General features: G+C 41.0%; 1 protein-coding gene across 1 annotated transcript in view; it reads right to left on the reverse strand.

The window, feature by feature from the left end:
- The window catches only part of LOC126413153 (uncharacterized), a 1,175,329-nt gene that overhangs the window by 698,346 nt on the left and 453,481 nt on the right, over positions 1-23,502 (reverse strand). The gene's annotated exons all lie outside the window — the stretch shown is intronic.

The raw sequence follows: 23,502 nt of genomic DNA on the forward strand, positions 1-23,502 counted from the left end.
AGTTATTGTGGGCCGACTAGCCTCAGGAGATGACGTAGCACCTTTATGACATCCTTCCCAATCGAATCAGTGCACACATCCAGACCAGAGGGTGCGTCACATCGTACTAATAAGAAGGCTCATACTGCCAAATTCTTAGTATATCTGACTCGATTTCGCAATGACTGAAATAATACCACATACTTTCTCCACCCATGAAGGTTCATTTCGTTTCCTCCTCCCCTTCTGGGTACTTCGCCTTCTTGTCAGTCAGTATATTTACGTAACGTGTAACTAATTAACTAACTTTTGCTGGCCAGTGATAGCACAGAGAACATCTCAAGTAGCTGCAGGAACCACCTAGTTCTAAATGGATGCCACGGAGAGCTGGAATTCTTTATGCGTGCCGCGCACACGTTAGCGTGCGCAATGTTTCGGACAGGCCAGCAGCCTTTGTGTTCGCTGCAATGGCTGCTCAACTGTTTCTGTTCCTGTCAGTTCTCCCCCATGCCAGTTTTTTCCATGTCTACTTCGGCTACATTGTTTGCGCAGCTTGTTTACCGTTCCTCCACCTGGCTTTCGCAGTTAAATGGTAAAATGCTCGCCATATTTAAAAACCAAAAATATTTTACAACTTCATTACACGACGACTGTTCATTAAAGTACGTACACACGCAATGCCAAGGAAATTTCAGAAATTCTCGCTCGCGTTGTTTGTTTGCAAGGCCGATATATTTCGCTTTCAGAACGGGAAAAAAACGCGCTCGCTTACAACTGGAATAAAGAACGAAAATGTCCAGGGTACCTTCTTCTGCAGAGGATAATTCTGATAAAATTTTGGCACTCGTTCATTTCCAGACAACCCATCATTTATATTCGATATATATGAGATGTTCACTGTTATAACAAAACTTTATGTGCAGTCAGCCGGGATAATACATCGCGAAGTATAGACAAAATTTCGCACATTAGTAAAGTCCCCAGAACGTTTCAACATTTCTTAGAGGATCTCAATAGCTACCGCAACTTGCTATGCCAAATACTTTTCTATTTTTATAGTTGTCATCCAAAACTTTTATTTTAAGGGTTAGTAGCAAATTGTTTGTTTCACACTATTAGGATCATCCTTTCGTCTCATTTTATTAAGTACATGACACCGGTTCTGACGTCCAACTGCATTTCGCATTTTACGGTCACTGTCGCATCTTCCGTACGTTACATGTTGTATTTATTCGATTACATTAACATTATATGTGCCTCTTTGGTTTCGCTACAGTAACATAATAGACAATGATTAACAGCGATCAGTTACCTGTTAATTAAATCCTTTCAAGTCAATATGATTGCTTGTGGGTTACATAAAGTCGTTATTTTTGAACAGTCCAATTGAACGAGAATTTAACCTTTCCAGTCTACTGCGTTCCTGCAGCCAGTTTCCGTTTCAGCCACGGGTGTTTGAAGTTCGTTTGTGTAAGAAGAAGTCAAATGATAACAAGACAGATGGGAAAAAAGTAAGTAAGTCGTTCATTTTTTCAAACATAATCGCCATAACTGTTAATATACAGGGTGTTTCAGATGTGATAGTCAATATTTAGGGATATGATAGGAACGATCATTCTTAACAAAAATGTCAACTATACATGGGCTCTAAAAGCTTATGAGCTATGAACAATTCTCGATCTTCGATACTGTGAAACAAATCTCTTCTGCTGCAAGCTCTTTGATTTCCATATTTCAGGAACTCGTAGTGTGGAGCAAAACAGGAAAAAAATGTCCAGTAAACATGCGCTCTAAAATGCATACCTTAAGAGCACTTGTTCATCTTCGCTACTTTGAAACACAACTCTTCTAATGAACAAGTGCATTTCATATTGTAGAGTACGTATTTTCTGGACAGTTTTTCTTGTTCTGATACATATTACCACTTCCCAAAGTATGGAAAGAAAAGCGCTTGCAGTAGAAGAGATTTGTTTCACACTATCGAAGATCAAGATTTGGTCATAGCTTTTAAGGTATGGGTTTTGGAGCCCATGTATATTGGATATTTTTGTTTCGAATGATCGCTTCGTTCATATCCCTAAATATTGAACATCACTTGTGAAACATCCTGTATTCATCCCAGTGAGAGCAGTGTCAAAAGAATTAGAATTAATAGGGAAATACTGGGTATTTTTTGTACTATGCAATCACTTATCAGAATCAGAGAAAAGCAGCGTGGAAAAATGTTCACGATTGCCTGCGGAACTATGATTGTACCCGGCCGTGCACGTTTTCGTCTTAGGGGTTCACGCCTGAGTACAATCATCGTTCTACAGACAATATGGATGGCGGTTATCGCTGAAACAGCCGGTTGCGGTTATATCTTATTTTTCAAGCCACTTTACTCTGGCTGCTAAAACCGCTCGAAATAAGCGGTTTCTGAAACAACCGATTTTCAGTTTTTTATTCCTATCATTCTTTGCAATAAACGTAGAAATCGAAAAAAAAATATTGAAACATTTTGACTCAGTCAGTTTCAAGATACATGGAATCAAAGTATTAACTTAAATAGGCAAATAACAGAAAACTTAGTGAGTCCAGCGTTCGCTGCTTTTCTCTGATAGTGGTGACTGAATACTACAAAAAATACCCAGTATTTCCCCATTAATTCTAATTTTTTTTGACACTCTGCTCAAAAATCATGTTGCAGTCGGCGATCATACCAATATTTGGGCATTATAATCAGTGCTAAACGGTGAAAACTGAGATTGAAGAACTCCATTTCTCGTGGTAAGTTGACCGTTTTCAAGAGCTACAAGCAGGTGAAGGCAGGTAGCAGATCAGCTCCTATTTTTACTGTATACTAAGAACGAACTGTTGTTAAGTTTTTATTTTATTACTGTTTACAATGATTTCCTTTCTCTTTGATTATTACGTAAAAATGTCAGACAAATCTTTAATCTCTTAAAACAAAAGAATATTGTACTTCACTCCTACGTCACTTCGTAAAAAATATTTCCAGAATGGTGTTGGTGCCATTCTGCACTGCAACGAATGTGCGGCGACGACAGCGACAAACTTTCTTATAGACCAGGTGGGGGCGAGTCTTACACGCATACCTTATACCAAGACACACGGCAACAGGGATATTAGTATCGCAGCGATGATGTACCAATTCTTATGTCATGTGTTTGTTCCTTGTTTCTGCGGCATTTTTATTAGAACAGAACTAATAGCTGTTCCCATTTTCTATAATAACGCAATATTTCAAACAAATGCAATGTTGATAATAAAAATTACTCCTTTGTTTATAAAAGGTTTATTTAAAAACAGAAAATTTTAGCAGTACTGCTATGGTTAATTGATACTTCAGTTTTTTTACTTGGTTATTAGTAAAAATAAAAAAATACCTATTATAACCGAGACCAAACAAATACCGAAAAACATGCGTTATTCAGAACTAAAATATCGGTATCGGTTTCAACCGGTAAGTTTTTCCCATCCCTAGTAGGCAGCCCCAAAAATCTATCAGTGAAGTATCTTGTCTCACAGTGGGATAAACGTATTAACAGTTACGGCGATCATTTTTGAAATAACGAACAGTTTACTTACATTTTTTTTCAACTGCCTCGATTCGTTTGATTGCCCCTCATGCAAACGAATGCCAAACACCAGTTGGCTGCAACGGAAGCTAGCAGTCATGAGAAACGCAATACACTGGAAAGATTAAATTCTTGTTCAGTATTACAACTGCTCAAAAGTAGTGACTGTGTGTAGATCACAAGCATTCATGTTGACTTTAAAGGATTTAAATAATTGATGACTGGTCGAAAATAATCATTGTCAATTATGTTACAGTACTGAAAACAAAAAGGCATATGTAATATAAATGTGATCGAGTAAACACAACATGCAACGTGCGTAATATGCGATAGAGACCTTAAAATGCGGAGTACAGTTGGATATAAGAACTGATGTCCGGTATTTAATAAAACGGGACGAAAGGATGATCCTGATATTGGGAAACAAACAATTTGATGCTGTTGTTGTTGTTGTTGTTGTTGTTGTGGTCTTCAGTCCTGAGACTGGTTTGATGCACCTCTCCATGCTACTCTATCCTGTGCAAGCTTCTACATTTCCCAATACCTACTGCAACCTACATCCTTCTGTATCTGTTTAGAGTATTCATCTCTTGGCCTCCCTCTACGATTTTTACCCTCCACGCTGCCCTCCAATACCAAATTAGTGATCCCTTGATGACTCAGAACATGTCCTACCAACCGGTCCCTTCTTCTTGTCAAGTTGTGCCACAAACTTCTCTTCTCCCCAATCCTATTCAATACCTCCTCATTAGTTATATGATCTACCCATCTAATCTTCAGCATTCTTCTGTAGCACCACATTTCAAAAGCTTCTATTCTCTTCTTGTCCAAACTAGTTATCGTCCATGTTTCACTTCCGTACATGGCTATACTCCATACAAATACTTTCAGAAACGATTTCCTGACACATAAATCTATACTCGATTTTAACAAATTTCTCTTCTTCAGAAATGCTTTCCTTGCCATTGCCAGTCCACATTTTATATCCTCTCTACTTCGACCATCATCAGTTATTTTTCTCCCCAAATAGCAAAACTCCTTTACTACTTTAAGTGTCTCATTTCCTAATCTAATTCCTTCAGCATCACCCGAGTTAATTCGACTACATTCCATTATCCTCGTTTTGCTTTTGTTCATGTTCATCTTATATCCTCCTTTCAAGACACTGTCCATTCCGTTCAACTGCTCTTCCAAGTCCTTTGCTGTCTCTGATAGAATTACAATGTCATTGGCAAACCCCAAAGTTTTTTTTTCCTCCATGGATTTTAATGCCTACTCCGAATTTTTCTTTTGTTTCCTTCACTGCTTGCTCAATATACAGATTGAATAACATCGGGGAGAGGCTACAACCCTGTCTCACTCCCTTCCCAACCACTGCTTCCCTTTCATGCCCCTCGACTAATAACTGTCATCTGGTTTCTGTACAAATTGTAAATAGCCTTTCGCTCCCTGTATTTTACCCCTGCCTCCTTCAGAATTTGAAAGAGAGTATTTCAGACAACACTGTCAAAAGCTTTCTCTTAGTCTACAAATGCTAGAAACGTAGGTTTGCCTTTCCTTAATCTAGCTTCTAAGATAAGTCGTCGGGTCAATATTGCCTCACGTGCTCCAATATTTCTACGGAATCCAAACCGATCTTCGCCGAGGTCGGCTTCTATCAGATTTTCCATTCGTCTGTAAAGAATTCGCGTTAGTATTTTGCATCCGTGACTGATTAAACTGATTGTTCGGTAATTTTCACACCTGTCAGCACCTGCTTTCTTTGGGATTGGAATTATTATATTCTTCTTGAAGTCTGAGGGTATTTCGCCTCTCTCATATATCTTGCTCACCAGATGGTAGCGTTTTGTCAGGACTGGCTCTCCCAAGGCCGTCAGTAGTTCTGATGGGATGTTGTCTACTCCCGGGGCCTTGTTTCGACTCAGGTCTTTCAGTGCTCTATCAAACTCTTCACTCAGTATCGTATCTCCCATTTCATCTTCATCTACATCCTCTTCCATTTCCATAATATTGTCAAGTACAGTGCCCTTGTATAGACCCTCTATATACTCCTTCCACCTTTCTGCTTTCCCTTCTTCACTTAGAACTGGGTTTCCATCTGAGGTCTTGATATTCATACAAGTGGTTCTCCTTTCTCCAAAGGTCTCTTTAATTTTCCTGTAGGCAGTATCTACCTTACCCCTACTGAGATAAGCCTCTACATCCTTACATTTGTCCTCTAGCCATCCCTGCTTAGCCATTTTGCACATCCTATCAATCTCATTTTTGAGACGTTTGTATTCCTTTTTGCCTCCTTCATTTACTGCATTTTTATATTTTCTCCTTTCATCAATGAAAATCAATATTTCTTCTGTTACCCAAGGATTTCTACTAGCCCTCGTCTTTTTACCTACTTGATCCTCTGCTGCCTTCACTACTTCATCTCTCAAAGCTACCCATTCTTCTTCTACTGTATTTCTTTCCCCCATTCCTGTCAATTGTTCCCTTATGCTCTCCCTGAAACTCTGTACAATCTCTGGTTTAGTCAGTTTATCCAGGTCCCATCTCCTTAAATTCCCACCTTTTTGCAGTTTCTTCAGTTTTAATCTACATTTCATAACCAATAGATTGTGGTCAGAGTCCACATCTGCCCCTGGAAATGTCTTACAATTTAAAACCTGGTTCCTAAATCTCTGTCTTACCATTATATAATCTATCTGATACCTTTTAGTATCTCCAGGACTCTTCCATGTATACAACCTTCTTTTATGATTCTTGAACCAAGTGTTAGCTATGATTAAGTTGTGCCTTGTGCAAAATTCTACCAGGCGGCTTCCTCTTTCATTTCTTAGCCCCAATTCATATTCACCTACTACGTTTCCTTCTCTCCATTTTCCTACTACCGAATTCCAGTCACTTATGACTATTAAATTTTCGTCTCCCTTCACTGTCTGAATAATTTCTTTTATTTCATCATACATTTCTTCAATTTCTTCGTCATCTGCAGAGCTACTTGGCATATAAACTTGTACTACTGTAGTAGGCGTGGGCTTCGTGTCTATCTTGGGATGCTTAAAATACAAGAGTTTTTGGATGAAGATAATAAAACAGAAATGTATTTGATATAGCAAGTTGTAGCATGTATTGAGATCCTCGAAAAAATGTTGAAACTTTCTGGGAACTGTACCAAATTTAGAGGACCAATAGCGATGCAACAGGGTGCCTGCCTGTACGCCAAACCATGAACGTAAGCGTCACCCTGGAAGCCTCGTAATGCCACGCTGTTTTTCATAATAGCGCTCATTGTGCATTTGGTCCGCAATACTTTTGTCTCATAATTTTCACAGACAGATTGTAAGATACCGGTACTTGTAAACCCATCGCTTAGTTGTGACGCTTTATGTGAGGTTATTTGCGACCTTTGGTGTATCTACGATCATCATTGGGCATTGGTATCTAACAAAATTCTTTGAATTCCTTGTAACCTTTGACCTCCCACGCGCATCTACACTACTGGCCACTAAAATTGCTACACCAAGAAGAAAAGCGGATGATAAACGGGTATTCATTGGACAAATATATTATACTAGAACTGACATGTGATTACATTTTCACGCAATTTGGGTGCATAGGTCCTGAGAAATCAGTACCCAGAACAACCACCTTTGGCCGTAATAACGCTTCCAATGTGCGTTCACCGCGATGTCGCCCAACACGGATGCGACCATCATGATACTATGAGCAGAACCTGGATTCATCCGAAAAAATGACGTTTTGCCATTCGTGCACCCAGGTTCGTCGTTGAGTACACCATCGCAGGCGCTCCTGTCTGTGATGCAGCGTCAAGGGTAACCGCAGCCATGGTCTCCGAGCTGACAGACCATGCTGCTGCAAATGTCGCCGAACTGTTCGTGCAGATGGTTGTTGTCTTGCAAACGTCCCCATCTGTTGACTCACGAATAGAGACGTGGCTGCACGATCCATTACAGCCATGTGGATAAGATGCCTGTCATCTCGACTGCTGGTGATACGAGGTCGTTGGGATCCAGCACGGCGTTCCGTACTACCCTCCTGAACCCACCGATTCCATATTCTGCTAACAGTCATTGGATCTCGACCAACCCGAGCAGCAATGTCGCGATACGATAAACCGCAATCGCAATAGGCTACAATCCGACTTTTATCAAAGTCGGAACCGTGATGGTACGCATTCCTCCTCCTTACACGAGGCATCACAACAACGTTTCACCAGGCAACGCCGGTCAACTGCTGTTTGTGTATGAGAAATCGGTTGGATACTTTCGTCATGTCAGCACGCTGTAGGTGTCGCCACCGGCGCCAACCTTGTGTGAATGCTCTGAAAAGCTAATCATTTGCACATCACAGCATCGCGTCTGTAGCACGTCATCTTCGTGGTGTAGCATTTTTAATGGCCAGTAGTGTATTTAGTACAACACGAATTCTGACACGTAATGAGATCTATATTACATAGTTCATTTGTCAACGCATTTGTAACACATACGGTTGACAATGTTATCGACATTCGCTGCAGTGATCACTTTTTGAAACACGTGTCCATTAGTCTACCTGCAAATATACTTTCTGAACGGCAGCGGATGTAGTTATCTTCCGTTGTCTCCACTATCTGCACGCTGCTTGTTTGCAGGTGCTTAAGTATACATTGGTATATGCATATACAAAAGTGTAATTTTTGGTCACTTGCGTGTATATGTAAGCTAGTTTTAACAACATTGCCTATTTTTTATTTTATGCCACGAATATTTTTATAGTCAGGGTGTTACAATTCGCAAGCTGTTTTTCACCTGAAGACATTCAATGTATACTTACCATGTGATAGGCACGCCTTGATAATAGCCTAAATAGTAGAAGACGCCTGTAGTGGATGCTAACAAATTTTTAAATTTTGGTAAAAAAATTCACATCCCAAGTAGAATAATGGTCTCTATAACAAATACTGAAACCGAAGTGTAAAGTTATTGCTGTCAATAGATCACAATAGCTTCAGCATGGTTCTCGATAAAGCAGCCCATGGCTCTAATCCTGATGTCAGCGAGGTGAAAAAAGGTACAGAGTATATCCTAGGTCGACTCACAAAAATAACAAAACCTACACCAAATAAATAAACACACTAACGGTTATAGTATTTACCGGCCATCAAATATTGAAACAACCTAAATCGTCTCTCTTGGTTGGTCCATCGTCGATATGGGACAGTGGCCGGTCAGATATTTACCGAATAAGATTCGCAAAACAGATGAACGTTCTCAGAAACTGTAATTTTATGTAAAAGACCAGTTTCGACATCTCATGAATGCCATCTTCAGGCCCCTGCATGTTAAAATCGAGTATACATGTAACATATGGCAAGGTATAGCACTAGATGACATTACAGACAATGATTCATAGTAATAAAAGCCTCAAAACCTACCAAATGCAGCATGCAGCGTTAAGAACAGTACTTACGCCCACAAATCTCAACAAGGCAGAATATGTACACTTACCGCTTAACATCGAAACTAACTATTTTGACAGAGTTATAGTAGAATATGCCAAACATTACAAAAAACAACGAATAGACTATATACAATATCGAACTCTCAAACGAATAAAAGTTGTCTCATTTTCCTTCTTTTTGTCTTCACTTTTTTCCTTTTCTTTTCCTATTTTTTATAAATGTTCCATGATTCATACAGATGAGAATCATGAGAGTTCTAAGGAAAACTACCCTCATTTAAATTAAAAGTCGCGAACTTAAGTATGAAGTACACACTAGTAGTGATATTACTTGGGCGATAGATATGTACACTGTTGTGTACATCATAGGTCAAATCGCGACTTTTACTTTGAATGAGGATAGTTTTTCCTAAGAACTATGGTGTTTCTCATCCATATGAGTTACGAAATTTTTTATAAAAAAAAGATAAAAGGAAGGAAAAGAAGAAAAAAGGAAAAGTAGACAAACTTAATGCGTTTGTGCATACGATTTTGTATATTGTCTGTTCGTTGTTTTTTGTTATGTTTGGCCTGTTTTGCTATATCAGTCTAGTTAGTTTAGTTTCTAACCAGCATGTGCACATATTCTGCCTTGTGGTGATTTTTGTGCACAGTTATTCTTCTTAACGCTGTATGCTGCATTTTGTAGGTTTTGAGGACTTTTATTATTACGCTTCATTGTAATGTCAACTAGCGGTATACATTGACATACACTACATTTATACTCGTTTTTAACACGCAGGGCCTGAAGATGGCATTAATGAGGTGCCGAAACTGGTCGTGTCAATAAAATAATAATTTCTGAAAATATACTGTTGTTTGGTGATTTTTCTTTGGTAAAATTTTAAATCACCTGTTCCTTGTAGCATGGAAAATTTAAAGTTCACAAAAAAAGCGAAGTAGAGAAAATTTACACCTGAATTTTAAGGGAAGTTTTAGTTCAAATGGTTCAAATGGCTCTGAGCACTATGGGACTTAACATCTGAGGTCATTAGTCCCCTAGAACTTAGAACTACTTAAACCTAACTAACCTAAGGACATCACACACATCCATGCCCGAGGCAGGATTCGAACCTGCGACCGTAGCGGTCGCGCGGTTCCAGACTGAACGCCTAGAACCGGAAGTTTTAGTGTTTAGTCTAGTACCCCCGCGATGTCGCCACTTCCGCTACGCAAAGCATTGTGCCTGATGGGTTCTCAAGTAGGAGCCATTTTCCGGATGCAAAAAATTCGCCTATTTCAAGACTAACGTTAACGCAGGCTCCGATTAAAATTAAAACAATTTCTTAAAAGTTTGACACGCTATGGAGATCTGTAGGAGCTGCTCTTACAAACCCTGAGGGACCATTCAGTACCTATCGGCCGCCGTGTCCTCTGTCAATGACGTCGCTTGGATGTAGTAAGGAAGGGCCATGGGGCCAGCACATCTCTCTTCCGGACGATGTCAGCCCCCCAGACCTTGGAGCCGCTACTTCTCACTAAAGTAGCTGCTTACAATGCCATCAGGAGGGTCAGTAAACCCCGTTCCATTCTATCCACCAAGGAAAAATCCCTGGCCGTAGCAAGGACTATATCCGGGTCCTCCGCATAGCAGTCAAACAAGCTGACCAATTACCCACCGACGCGAACATAAAGTTCAGCATATATCGTATGTGAATTTCTGATTTTTTTACATGGTTTCAAGATAAAAGTTTAAAGTGATTTTCTATTGCCGCGAAACACATAGTGCTTTGGTGGCAGCCTGCCGATAGTATTTGTCACGACAAAGTCGCATCTTTGGATCTCAAAAGTCAGATGCCAACTAATTCAAATCGCACTATAAATACAGAAGTATCGCGAAATAATGGAACTGTATTATTTTATTTATACAAATTTGATCACAAAAGTGACGAATTATTAAAGTGAGTTTACGACTGACGTGCCTTTACCTACGCTATCTATCGGAATAATGGTGCTGCCTCGGGCCGTTGGAGCGCTGCAGTTCAGGCGGGTCCTAGAGCGTGCTAAATGAGCAGCCCTCCTCTAGACTTTTCTACAGCAGCTTCTCTAATGAGATCGCTGGGGACCTGGTGCTAGGCAGAAAGAAAGAGCAAAAATACGAAAGGTCCTTGTAGATAAAACATCATTTTGAATAGGAGTACTTTAAATGCGAACATTTTACGTAAAATTTAACAGTGACTATTACGTATTTCACTTGAAATGCGCAAATGATTGTAACCACCTTTACTGATTTTCTCATAATGCATTTTACCAGATGGATTTATTAAAATTAACTAAACGTAAGTTATTTGTATGTCCCACTTTTCAGAGCGACCTAAGACAGTATGCAGTAGCAGAGAACAAAAAGACTATTTTTGTTCATGATAATATAAATTCAAATAACTTGCAGTATTCACAGGTTGTTTTTAGTGTAGTATGTACTGAACTGCACTCGCTAGCTCCTAAAGCATAGTATTTGCTCACTCCAGTTAATAGAAAGTGTATGAAACGTAAATATTCCTCTAAAACGAATATATGATCACTGAGAGGTAGTTTAGTTGTTTAACTATACAATCAAAGCTTGTATATAACTCTGAGTCATTCGGCCTTTTGCGCTCTGCTGCATAACAGTGATATAGGTTGCCCAGAAAAATCGAATATAAAATCTGCTACTTCTGCTTAACTTAAACAAATCCCTCTGAAGATGGAAATATCATCCTCCCAAAACGCGTACTGGCAAGAGCAGTATTAGTGAAGTATTTGAAGTATTGCAGCTGTTATGCTTTATCATACAGAGAAGAAAAAAAATCTGTCTTTTGCAACCGAATGTTTTATTTGTATCTATCAAACGTATTTCTTCTATTGGTGCTAGGCATTTTTAATGATCTTCAATATAAAGAGAATTGTTGAGTTATACTTACTGAGATAGGCGATCTGTAACGATGGTTGGCAGCTCATTTAAATTATCCAACTATTTACAAATATACGGTTGTGTGCGTGTGTGTGTGTGTTTTTACATTTAACATTCATTTTTATACCCTTTTTATGTATGCATGTATTCTTCCGTATGTATTAGATGCACTTAGTACAACTTTCGACTCACATTTAAACATTTCATTTCACATAACCTTTCCTATTGCACAAGGTCTTGCTCGCATGCTGTAGGGTTGGCTAAGAGGTCGTGGTAGCTCTGGACAATGAAGTAGTGAGGTTTGAGAAGAAATGTCACCGCCGCTAGGTTCTGCCTGGTGACTGGTAAGTCACGAAGAGCAAGCTAAGAGCTTACCACAAGCAAATTGTGGCAGCAGTACAAATCGCTGATCTTTTCAGTGACGTAGCATCAGACTTACAGCTACCCATGTTATATCAGAGAATTTTATATAGTGGAATACTTTAAACAGACGGAAATTATGGTATAAACTTTGTTCTACGATTCCACTTCGTTCAAGTAATCTTACAGAGGCACTCTGGTTACTGGGTAGTGCGTTTTACCTTTGAACACTTTTTAAAATTAAGAAGTTATATTTGTAGACCAAGACACAATCTATCTTCATTAAGGCACTCAAAAAGAAACCATTCTAAGAACAGATGTATACGTAATGTAGTCATGAGCATAATTAAATGTCCTTGTTGTAATAGTGTAAACTAATAATCACAGTGTTCAAACATAGGAATTATCTAGCCAACCGGTTGCAAATAACTGCTGGGTACATTGACCTAGGTTTCGACGCTTTCTACGGGTGTCTTCATCAGACTGGAATTTTGAGAAACCGTAAAATTACATTGCAAGAAAGCAATTGTCAGAAATCAGACCAGCTATGCTCATGTAAAAATAAAATAAAAAACACGTTCCAGACTTTGGCACGTACCTAGGTCATTGTACCAAACAGTTATTTGCATCCGCTTGGCTGTACAATTCCTATGTTTGAAAATTATATACGGTCGCTGAGCAACAGACTTGTTTAAAAGTGTATAATCACGGTGTTGTTATTCTTCTGTTAGTTTTATTTAACTCAATGTTTATATTCAGTCAGTGCGATCATAACTGTATGGTATGTGTTGCCTAAAGCCAAAAGAAATAAATATAAAACTAAAAGATTACAAAAAAAGTACTTGTACCAATAAATATGGAGAAGCTAGACGCGCGTCTCAGGAAAACCGACTTGAACAACCGCCACTGATTCTCCAGTTTCGGAATGGTGGTCACGCAACGTAGGGAGTTATTCGGCGAGCTTTTTTTCTACCGGGAGGAGTATCAGTATCCGGTATAAAGTTTGCCAGGGAACTCCGTCACGAGTTCTGTGAACCCTACTCCCATATAGATTTTTCTGCTATGCCTAACCGTTTCCTTGTGACTAAGGAACCAGTCCGCTGTATAAAGAAGGCGGTCAAAACACGGATCCATTAACCGAATGTATCTTAATCACAGACGCTTATGCCCCCACGAGAATGCAATTGTCTTATTAGATACGACTTTTTTCTTGTGAATACTTGTCAATCTGGTACATACCTTTTGGGGTGTGCGGGGATTTTGAAAAACGCTAATGAACCTGGCCACTGCCTACCTTCTTGCGCGATCTCGGCAACCACCGATAAACAATATCACTGTGTATAGTAAAGGGAGACACAAACATGTAGATGGCTGTTGAGTTTAGCGATAGTACTGCAATAAACAATTGCGCTATAATTTCTTTGATTTTAGGCTACTGACGCATTTTTTCCCACACATATAATCGATTTCCTTTAGCTATAGTATATCTCCGGGGTTGTTAAAATAAACAAAGCTCTATTGCTTTTACTTACTTTCTTTAACAGGACGGCATTTTGTAAAATGACGGTATAAATTATAGGTTAAGTACTGTATTTCTACAACAAACAAACAAGTATGTAACAGAGTTAGCCTGCCCTAACAAGCATCAGCAAATCAATCGGCAAAGGGAGTCAGTTGAAGCTATTTTTGAGGTAAAGAGATAAAACTGCTTATACAACTATTTATTAACAATTTTAACCTGGAATGTTTTTCAATGGATGGGGGACTATGGAATGACTGTGCATGAAAATAAAAATAAAAGTTTTCGAGCAAAGAGGATAACACTTTCTGTAATTTGTTTGACGGCCTTATCGCTTTCGTCCAACGAATAAGACACAATAATAAGTAATCTATCAAAAAGCTTTAACTATCATTTAAATATAATACTTTATATAGCATATGAGAAAAATAAATGTTTTCAAGTAAAGACAGATATGTTTCCTTAAACTAGCACGGTGAACTTAGCATCATTTTCCAATGCATAAGAGAAATAATAATGTGTACGATAAAAATTTTAGGCACATTTTAAACATAATTTTATATGGTATAGTATATTTAACTACCGTAGTTGCAGTACACACTGCATTACTTTACTCGGTGTCCTCCGAGATTGTTGGCCATTGGGTTGGGTTGGGTTGTTTGGGGAAGGAGACCAGACAGCGAGGTCATCGGTCTCATCGGAGTAGGGAAGGACGGGGAAGGAAGTCGGCCGTGCCCTTTCAAAGGAACCATCCCGGCATTTGCCTGGAACGATTTAGGGAAATGACGGAAAGCCTAAATCAGGATGGCCGGACGCGGGATTGAACCGTCGTCCTCCCGAATGCGAGTCCAGAGTGCTAACCACTGCGCCACCTCGCTCGGTTGTTGGCCATTCCAAAATAAAAACATAGAACTCTTACACTTCATGTGGAATCTGCTTCATTACCCTACTTTACAAAGATTTTCAAGCTTATTTGCATTAATCGCTACACACCCTGGGGATATGCTGGTGGCGCAGACAGTTGGTTCTTTCGGACTACTGGTAAGTGAGCGGAAACATACTTTTACACAGTCCACCAGTGTATTCTCTTGTTGTGACTGCCCCTGGGTTAGCTGAGTGTACGCAAAGGATAAAAATGAGGCAGAGTTAAACCTGACTTTTTTTATTTTTAGGTACATTTCCAGAAATACACATTCCGCCACAAGTGTGCCAATCGATAAACGTGGCAGCTCTTTATTCTATAAAGTAGTTGTAACCTTTTCCAAACGCCTTCAAAATTACGCAGGACGAATACCTCATCTATAAGCACGGGATCTGCTTTCTTTTTCTGCAGCCTGAGACATTTTGTGTTGCACAAATGTTCAAATGTGTGTGAAATCTTATGGGGCTTAACTGCTAGGGTCATCAGTCCCTAAGCTTACACACTGCTTAACATAAATTATCCGAAGGACAAACACACACACCCATGCCCGAGGGAGGACTCGAACCTCCGCCGGGACCAGCCGCACAGTCCATGACTGCAGCGCGCAGACCGCTCGGCTAATCCCGCGCGGCCTTATGTGTTGCATATTTCCGTACTATCACTAACTCGATTTCATAAACTTTTCCAATTTCTGATTAAAATTCGAAAAAAATGTTGATTCACTGCATTTGAAATAGTTCAAAGCATGTGCTGGCTAGAAATTGCGTACGCTAGAGGTCAAATAAATCGATCCTTAATGTAGCGACTTGTACAAAATCTTGACTCACAACGGCAATTTTGCAGAATATCTCATTAGGCTCGTTATTTAGTACAGGAAAAAAGAGTGATGAGCCAAAACAATATGTCCGCTGCTCCCCGCGAGGCTGAATGACGCCTGGTGACATAACGGGCACGTGACGCAGTGAGGGAAGTAAAGTGGTTGGACAAAAATATGGAATCACCGCGAGAAATGCATGCTTGAACATAAATACAGACGTTTGCCAAGCCTGCAGGTTGCACGGTTGTTCTGTACCATGAACGGTACATGCGTTGTGTCCTCTACACGTAGCATGTGTCAGTGGTGGTCAGAATTGCATTCTGTGTAGTTGTGAGTGCATTACGTACGATCTAAGTGACTTCGAACGCCGCCAAATTGTTGGTGCTCGCATGGTGGATGCAACCGTAATCTACATCTACATCCATACTCCGCAAGCCACCTGACGGTGTGTGGCGGAGGGTACCTTGAGTACCGCTATCGGTTCTCCCCTCTATTCCAGTCACGTATTGTTCGTGGAAAGAAAGATTGTCGGTATGCCTCTGTGTGGGCTCTAATCTCTCTGATTTTATCCTCATGGTCTCTTCGCGAGATATACGTAGGAGGGAGCAATATACTGCTTGACTCCTCGGTGAAGGCATGTTCTCGAAACTTCAACAAAAGCCTGTACCGAGCTACTGAGCGTCTCTCCTGCAGAGTCTTCCACTGGAGTTTATCTATCATCTCCGTAACACTTTCGCGATTACTAAATGATCCTGTAACGAAGCAGGCTGATCTCCGTCGGATCTTCTCTATCCTTTCCATCAAACCTATCTGATACGGATCCCACACCGGTGAGCAGTATTCAAGCAGTGGGCGAACAAGTGTACTGTAACCTACTTCCTATATTTTCGGACTGCATTTCATTAGGATTCTTCCAATGAATCTCAGTCTGGCATCTGCTTTACCGACGATTAATTTTATATGGTCATTCCATTTTAAATCACTCCTAATGCCTTCTCCCAGATAATTTATGGAATTAACTTCTTCCAGTTGCTGACCTGCTATATTGTAGCTAAATGATACAGGATCTTTCTATGTATTCGCAGCATATTACACTTGTCTACATTGAGATTCAATTGCCATTCCCTGCACCGTGCGTCAATTCGTTGCAGATCCTCCTGCATTTCAGTACAATTTTCCATTGTTACAACCTCTGGATATACTACAGTATCATCCGCAAAAAGCCTCAGTGAACTTCCGACGTTATCCACCAGGTCATTTATGTATATTGTGAATAGCAACGGTCCCACGACACTCCCATGTGGCACACCTGAAAACACTCTTACTTCGGAAGACTTCTCTCCATTGAGAATGACATGCTGCGTCCTGTTATCTAGGAGCTCTTCAATCCAATCACACAATTGGTCTGACAGTCCATATGATCTTACTTTGTTCATTAAACGACTGTGAGCAACTGTATCGAACGCCTTGCGGAAGTCAAGAAACACGGCATCTACCTGGAAACCCGTGTCTATGGCCCTCTGAGTCTCGTGGACGAAAGGCGCGAGCTGGGTTTCACACGATCGTCTTTTCCCAAAACCGTCCTGATTCCTACAGAGTAGATTTCTAGTCTCCAGAAAAGTCATTATACTCGAACATAATACGTGTTCCAAAACTCTACAACTGACTGACGTAAGATATATAGGTCTATAGATCTGCACATCTGTCCGTCGTCCCTTCTTGAAAACGGGGATGACCTGTGCCCTTTCCCATTCTTTTGGAACGCCACGCTCTTCTAGAGACCTACGGTACACTGCTGCAAGAAGGGGTGCAAGTTCCTTCGCGTACACTTGTGTAAAATCGAACTGGTATCCAATTAAGTACAGCGGCCATTCCTCTTTTGAGTGATTTTAATTGTCCTTCTATCCCCCTGTCATCTATTTCGATACCTACCATTCTGTCATCTGTGCGACAATCATAGAAGGAACTACAGTGCAGGTAAACAAAGTGTTTGGCGTTTCAAGAGTCACCTTATCGAAGATTCATACCGCATACAGGGAAAGCGGGAAAACAACATCCCCTTAGTCACAAAGCGTACGAAAGTGTGAGTTGTTTGGTCGGGACGGACAGTGCTCTGAGCACTATGGGACTTAACTTCTGAGGTCATCAGTCCCCTAGAACTTGTTGTTGTTGTGGTCTTCAGTCCTGAGACTGGTCTGATGCAGCTCTTCATGCTACTCTATCCTGTGCAAGCTTCTTCATCTCCCAGTACCTACTGCTGCCTACATCCTTCTGGGTCTGCTTAGTGTATTCATAGTCTCTCTCTCCGATTTTTACCCTCCACGCTGCCCTCCAATACTAAATTGGTGATCCCTCGATGTCTCAGAATATGTCCTACCACCCGATCCCTTCTTCTAGTCAAGTTGTGCCACAAGCTCCTCTTCTCCCCAATTCTATTCAGTACCTCCTCATTAGTTATGTGATCTATTCATCTAATATTCAGCATTCTTCTGTAGCACCACATTTCGAAAGCTTCTATTCTCTTCTTGTCTAAACTATTTATCGTCCATGTCCACTTCCATACATGGCTACACTCCATACAAATACTTCCTGACATTTAAATCTATACTCGATGTTAACAAATTTCTCTTCTTCAGAACCGCTTTCCTTGCCATTGACATTCTACATTTTATATCCTCTCTACCTCGACCATCATCAGTTACTTTGCTCCCCAAATAGCAAAACCCCTTTACTACTTTAAGTGTCTCATTTCCTAATCTAATTCCCTCAGCATCACCCGACTTAATTCGACTACATTCCATTATCCTCGTTTTGCTTTTGTTGATGTTCATCTTATACCCTCCTTTCAAGACACTGTCCATTCCGTTCAACTGCTCTTCCAAGTCCTTTGCTGTCTCGGACAGAATTACAATGTCGTCGGCGAACCTCAAAGTTTTTATTTCTTCTCCATGGATTTTAATACCTACTCCGAACTTTTCTTTTGCTTCCTTTACAGCTTGCTCAATATACAGATTGAATAACACCGGGTATAGGCCACAAACCTGTCCCACTCAGTTCCCAACCACTGCTTCCCTTTCATAACCCTCGACTCTTATAACTGCCATCTGGTTTCTGTACAAATTGTAAATAGCCTTTCGCTCCCTGTATTTTACCCCTGCAACCTTCAGAATTTGAAAGAGAGTATTCCAATCAACATTGTCAAAAGGTTTCTCTAAGTCTACAAATGCTAGAAACGTAGGTTTGCCTTTCCTTAATCTTCACTAGAACTTAAAAATACTTAAACCTGACTAACCTAAGGACATCACACACATCCATGCCCGAGGCAGCGGTCGCGCGGTTCCAGACTGTAGTGCCCAGAACCGCTCGGCCACTTCGGCCGACACGGACAATCACTCAGGAGGATTATGACAAATAATAACAGGACGACAGTTAAAAAAGTCACTGCGGAACTGAATTGCGTACTTGCGAACCCTGTCAGCGCCAAAAGAACAGGAAGGGAGCTCTATGAGCAGGAAATTGCAGGCGAGCTGGAAATCCAAAACCCCTAATCAGTGATGCAAATGCCCGTAACAGTAACACGTAACGTCGAGCCATAAAACGTGAACTTTGCAGAAATGGATGAAAGTCGGATGAGTCCTGTTTCGCACTGTTTCCAACTTCCTGTCGCGTTTACGTCCAAAGAGTGAAACATGGCGGAGGTTCAGTAACGATTTGGGCAGCCATACCGTGGTAATGCATGGACTCCATAGTTACTCTGCAAGGTGGCATCACTGCTAAGAAATATGTGACCATGTTGGCTGATTAGGTCCATCGCATGGTGCAGTGTGATGTTATAAGACGACAGGATTCCTGTTCACAAAGCTTGCATCGTCCAAGACTGCTTTTGTGAGCACGAAGATGAATTGTGGAATCTCCCCAGCCACAAGTCACCAGATCTCAATTCTGCTGAGCCTCTGTTGTCTGCTTTGGAGGGAAGGGTGCGTTATTGCTATCCAACACCATCATCGTTACCTAAATTTGCCACTATTTTGCGGACAGAGTAGTATAAGATTTCTTTGAAAATCATACAGGTTTTACCCATCCCGAGATGACTGGAACCTGTTTTAAATTGGAACGGTTTTCCTACATCGTACTATGCATGGTAATGTGATGCGTTTTTTGTGTTTCCATATTTTTGTCCATCACCTGTATATAAGCGCAGCAGACACGAATAAGGACTCTCACATCATCCTTCCATTTCCCTTCCTCATCTTCAATAAATTTAGTTGGAACCTGCGGTTCTACAAGGCTTTATAGTCACAGCCATCATTCCATCTCCATTACGAACATTGTCATTTTCACGCACAACCTGCATATAATTACGCGTAGCACTAGTACTCCGTATCATCACTGATTATATTTCTAACTGTAATTTAAAATAGCTTAAAAGTTTTAAAAATAATAAAAATTATAGCCGAAAGTGTATTTCATATAGGGTGGTCCATCTGAAGTTTCGTATGAGATCATCTCTAAAACTACACATCGGGTAAAAATAGTGGGTAAGACAAGTTCGTAAGCTGAAAGGGGGACATCAAATGATATTACACGTGACCCCCTTCCCCCGCCTCCTTGGGTTGGCCAGGGGGCAACTTTTAAACGTTAGATGGAAACCGCCATTTTTATCGCAGATTCGGATTCTCCATAAAAAAGTAATTAAGTTTAATCTAAGACATTTTTAAACCATTGACAGATGGCGCTAACATCGAGAAAAATTAAAATTTGGGGAGAACTCCTATTTATTTAGAAAGATCCGAGAAGGACGCATCAAATCGATACAATGGCGAATTAAATCGTCATGATTGTCATTATTGGTCCCCTGTCAATCCACACTACCACAGACCCGTTGACAATCAACACAAATGGTCGTTAATGGTCTGGTGTGGAATTTTAAACAGTTACTTGATAGGACCGTATTTTTTTGACCGAAATTTTACTGGGGAATCTTATTTACAACTTTTCCGCGATGATTTGTTGGAGCTAATGGAAGATGTTGATTTAGAAACTAGGCAACGAATGTAGTTCCAACAAGCCGGAGCAGCTCCCCATTATGCTAAAAATGTGCGGAACGTTTTAAATTTACGGTACCCTGGTCGGTGAATAGGACGCGACGGACCAATTCAGTGGCCTCCACGTTCACCAGACCTAACACCTCCTGATTTTTTCTTGTGGGGTTATTTAAAAAATATTGTTTATGAAAGACAGCACACAACCAGGAACGATATGGAACAAAGCATTCGAAGAGCGTGTGTAGCCATACCACGGGATGTGCTGCTCAAAACTGTGGACAACTTTCGCAGACGATTGACTTTATGCATTGAAGGAAATGGAGATAATTTCGAACAATTTCCTCGTGGCTAATTTCATTAATTAAGCACCACAAATTGTGAGAGGCAAGAGGACTCACACTAATGAAGCACACCAACATGTGAGAGGCAAGAGGACTCACACTAATGAAGCACCCCATAGGAACATCATTCTACTACGTCCATGTCTTTGTTCCTGGGTAACGCTAAATGTAGGATACAGTACATTTTGTAGAAAAATATCTTAATTTCGAGTGACTAAAGAACTGATGCACATTTTTATCGATTTGATGCGTCTTTCTCGGACAAATCTAAATAAATCAGAGTTCTTCCCAATTTTTTTCTCGATTTCGGCACCATCTGTCAATGGTTTAAAAAATGTTTCAGACAAAACATGATTTCTTTTTATGGAGAACCCGAATCTGCAATAAAAAATAGGTGTTTCCATGTAATGTTTAAAAGTTGCCACCCAAGGGGGCGGGGCTGGAGCTCACGTGTACTATCATTTGATGTCCCCCTTTGAGCTTACGAACTTTTCTTACTCACTATTTTTACCCAATGTGTAATTTTCGAGATAATCTCATCCGAAACCTCAGATGCCCGAAAAAGCAATAAATAAAAAAATTAGGAATAATTCTAGCGACGATAGTGCAGATGGGGACACCCACGGACGTAAACGGCCTTGACAAAGGGCAGATTGTTATGGCCCAGCGTCCGGAAAGGAGCCGCTGTCGTAAGCTTTACAGGAAGAGGTTGAAGGTCGATGACATCAGAACTAGGCGACAAGATGTAGGACGTCCACGTCTCATTACAAAACGCTGAGATCGGAGGTTTGCCGATCTCTAAAGCACGATAGGCGACGATCCGTGGGACATATGACGACGTTGTACAGAGCTGGTGCACAAGTGTTGACATGTGGTACTGCAGCACACGACACCAACGCGTTCCCATGATGACCCAACAACACTATGAATCACGATTTCAGTGGGTACATGATCATCGACAATGGACCGTAGATCCATGGAAAAACATCGTCTGGTCGGACGAATTACGTTACTTGTTACACTACCTAGATGGTCAAGTCCCGATAAGCCGTCATCCAGGCGAACGACTACTCGAAACATGCATCGCGTCACGGACGCAGGCGGATGGAGGCGGTATTTTGTTATGGGGTACATTCACCGGGGCTCCATGGAACCTGTGGTAATAATCGTAGGCACCATGACAGTGGGCACTGCGTGAACACTGAGGACCACATATATTCCTTCATGCTTCATGATTATCAAAAAATGTTCAAATGTGTGAAATCTTATGGGACTTAACTGCTAAGATCATCAGTCCCTAAGCTTACACACTACTTAACCTAAATTATTCTAAGGACAAACACACACATACCCATGCCCGAGGGAGGACTCGAACCTCCGCCGGGACCAGCCGCACAGTCCATGACTGCAGCGTCTTAGACCGCTCGGCTAATCCCGTGCGGCTACATGATTATCCTGACGGATGTGTCTTTTCCGATCGCTATAGAATTTTCCATGACTGCAGCGCCTTAGACCGCTCGGCTAATCCCGTGCGGCTTCATGATTATCCTGACGGATGTGTCTTTTCCGATCGCTATAGAATTTTCCATGACTGCAGCGCCTTAGACCGCTCGGCTAATCCCGTGCGGCTTCATGATTATCCTGACGGATGTGTCTTTTCCGATAGTTACAGAATTTTCCATCGCGATAATTGTCCATGTCATAAGCCAGTATCGTGCTACAGTGGTGTGATGTACTGGAAACGTACCAAACACCAGTCGATCCATGCATGCAGAATTGTTGCAGTATTTCGTTCTAAAGGTAAACCAACACGCTATGAAGGCAGTAGTCAAGAGTGTTTTGGAATATCAGTGTATGTTTCTCAATCTACACTCATGCTCATAAATTAAGGATGTTTCACTACAGTTCTCTACTGTTGCGACTTCTCTACATACTACAACAGCATCAGTCGCGAAAAGCCTTACGAAACTTCAGACGTTATCCATTAAGTACACTCATGATTATAAATTAAGGATAATAGCAGAATGTGGTGCCACACAACCTTCCACAGCACAGAACTGGCGCTAATAGTATAGGCACATAGGGAACACAGATCAGTCCACGGTATTGGTGATAAGTTGAGAACACCGTCCAGAAACACATACGCTACAAAACGCCATTGTTTCCTGCGCATGTACCCCCACATCAATGTGGGATATGATCACCACGCACTCGTACACTGGCCGCACAACGGGTTGGCATACTCTGGACCAGGTGATCGAGCAGCTGCTTCGGTGTAGCCTCCCATTCTTGCACCAGTGCCTGTCGGAGCTCCTGAAGTCTCCTAGGGGTTCGAAGACCTGCAGCGATACGACGACCGAGAGTATCCCAGACGTGCGCGATGGGGTTTAGGTCTGGAGAACAGGCAGGCCACTAAATTTGCCGTGCGTTATCATCCATCAGGAGGAAGGTGGGACCCACTGCACCCCTGAACAGGCGAACATACTGGTGAAAAATGACGTCCCGATACACCTGACCTGTTACAGTTCCTCTGTCAAAGACATGCAGAGGGGTAC

This window comes from Schistocerca serialis, chromosome 7 (assembly GCF_023864345.2).
Source record: "Schistocerca serialis cubense isolate TAMUIC-IGC-003099 chromosome 7, iqSchSeri2.2, whole genome shotgun sequence".
Taxonomy (NCBI): domain Eukaryota; kingdom Metazoa; phylum Arthropoda; class Insecta; order Orthoptera; family Acrididae; genus Schistocerca; species Schistocerca serialis.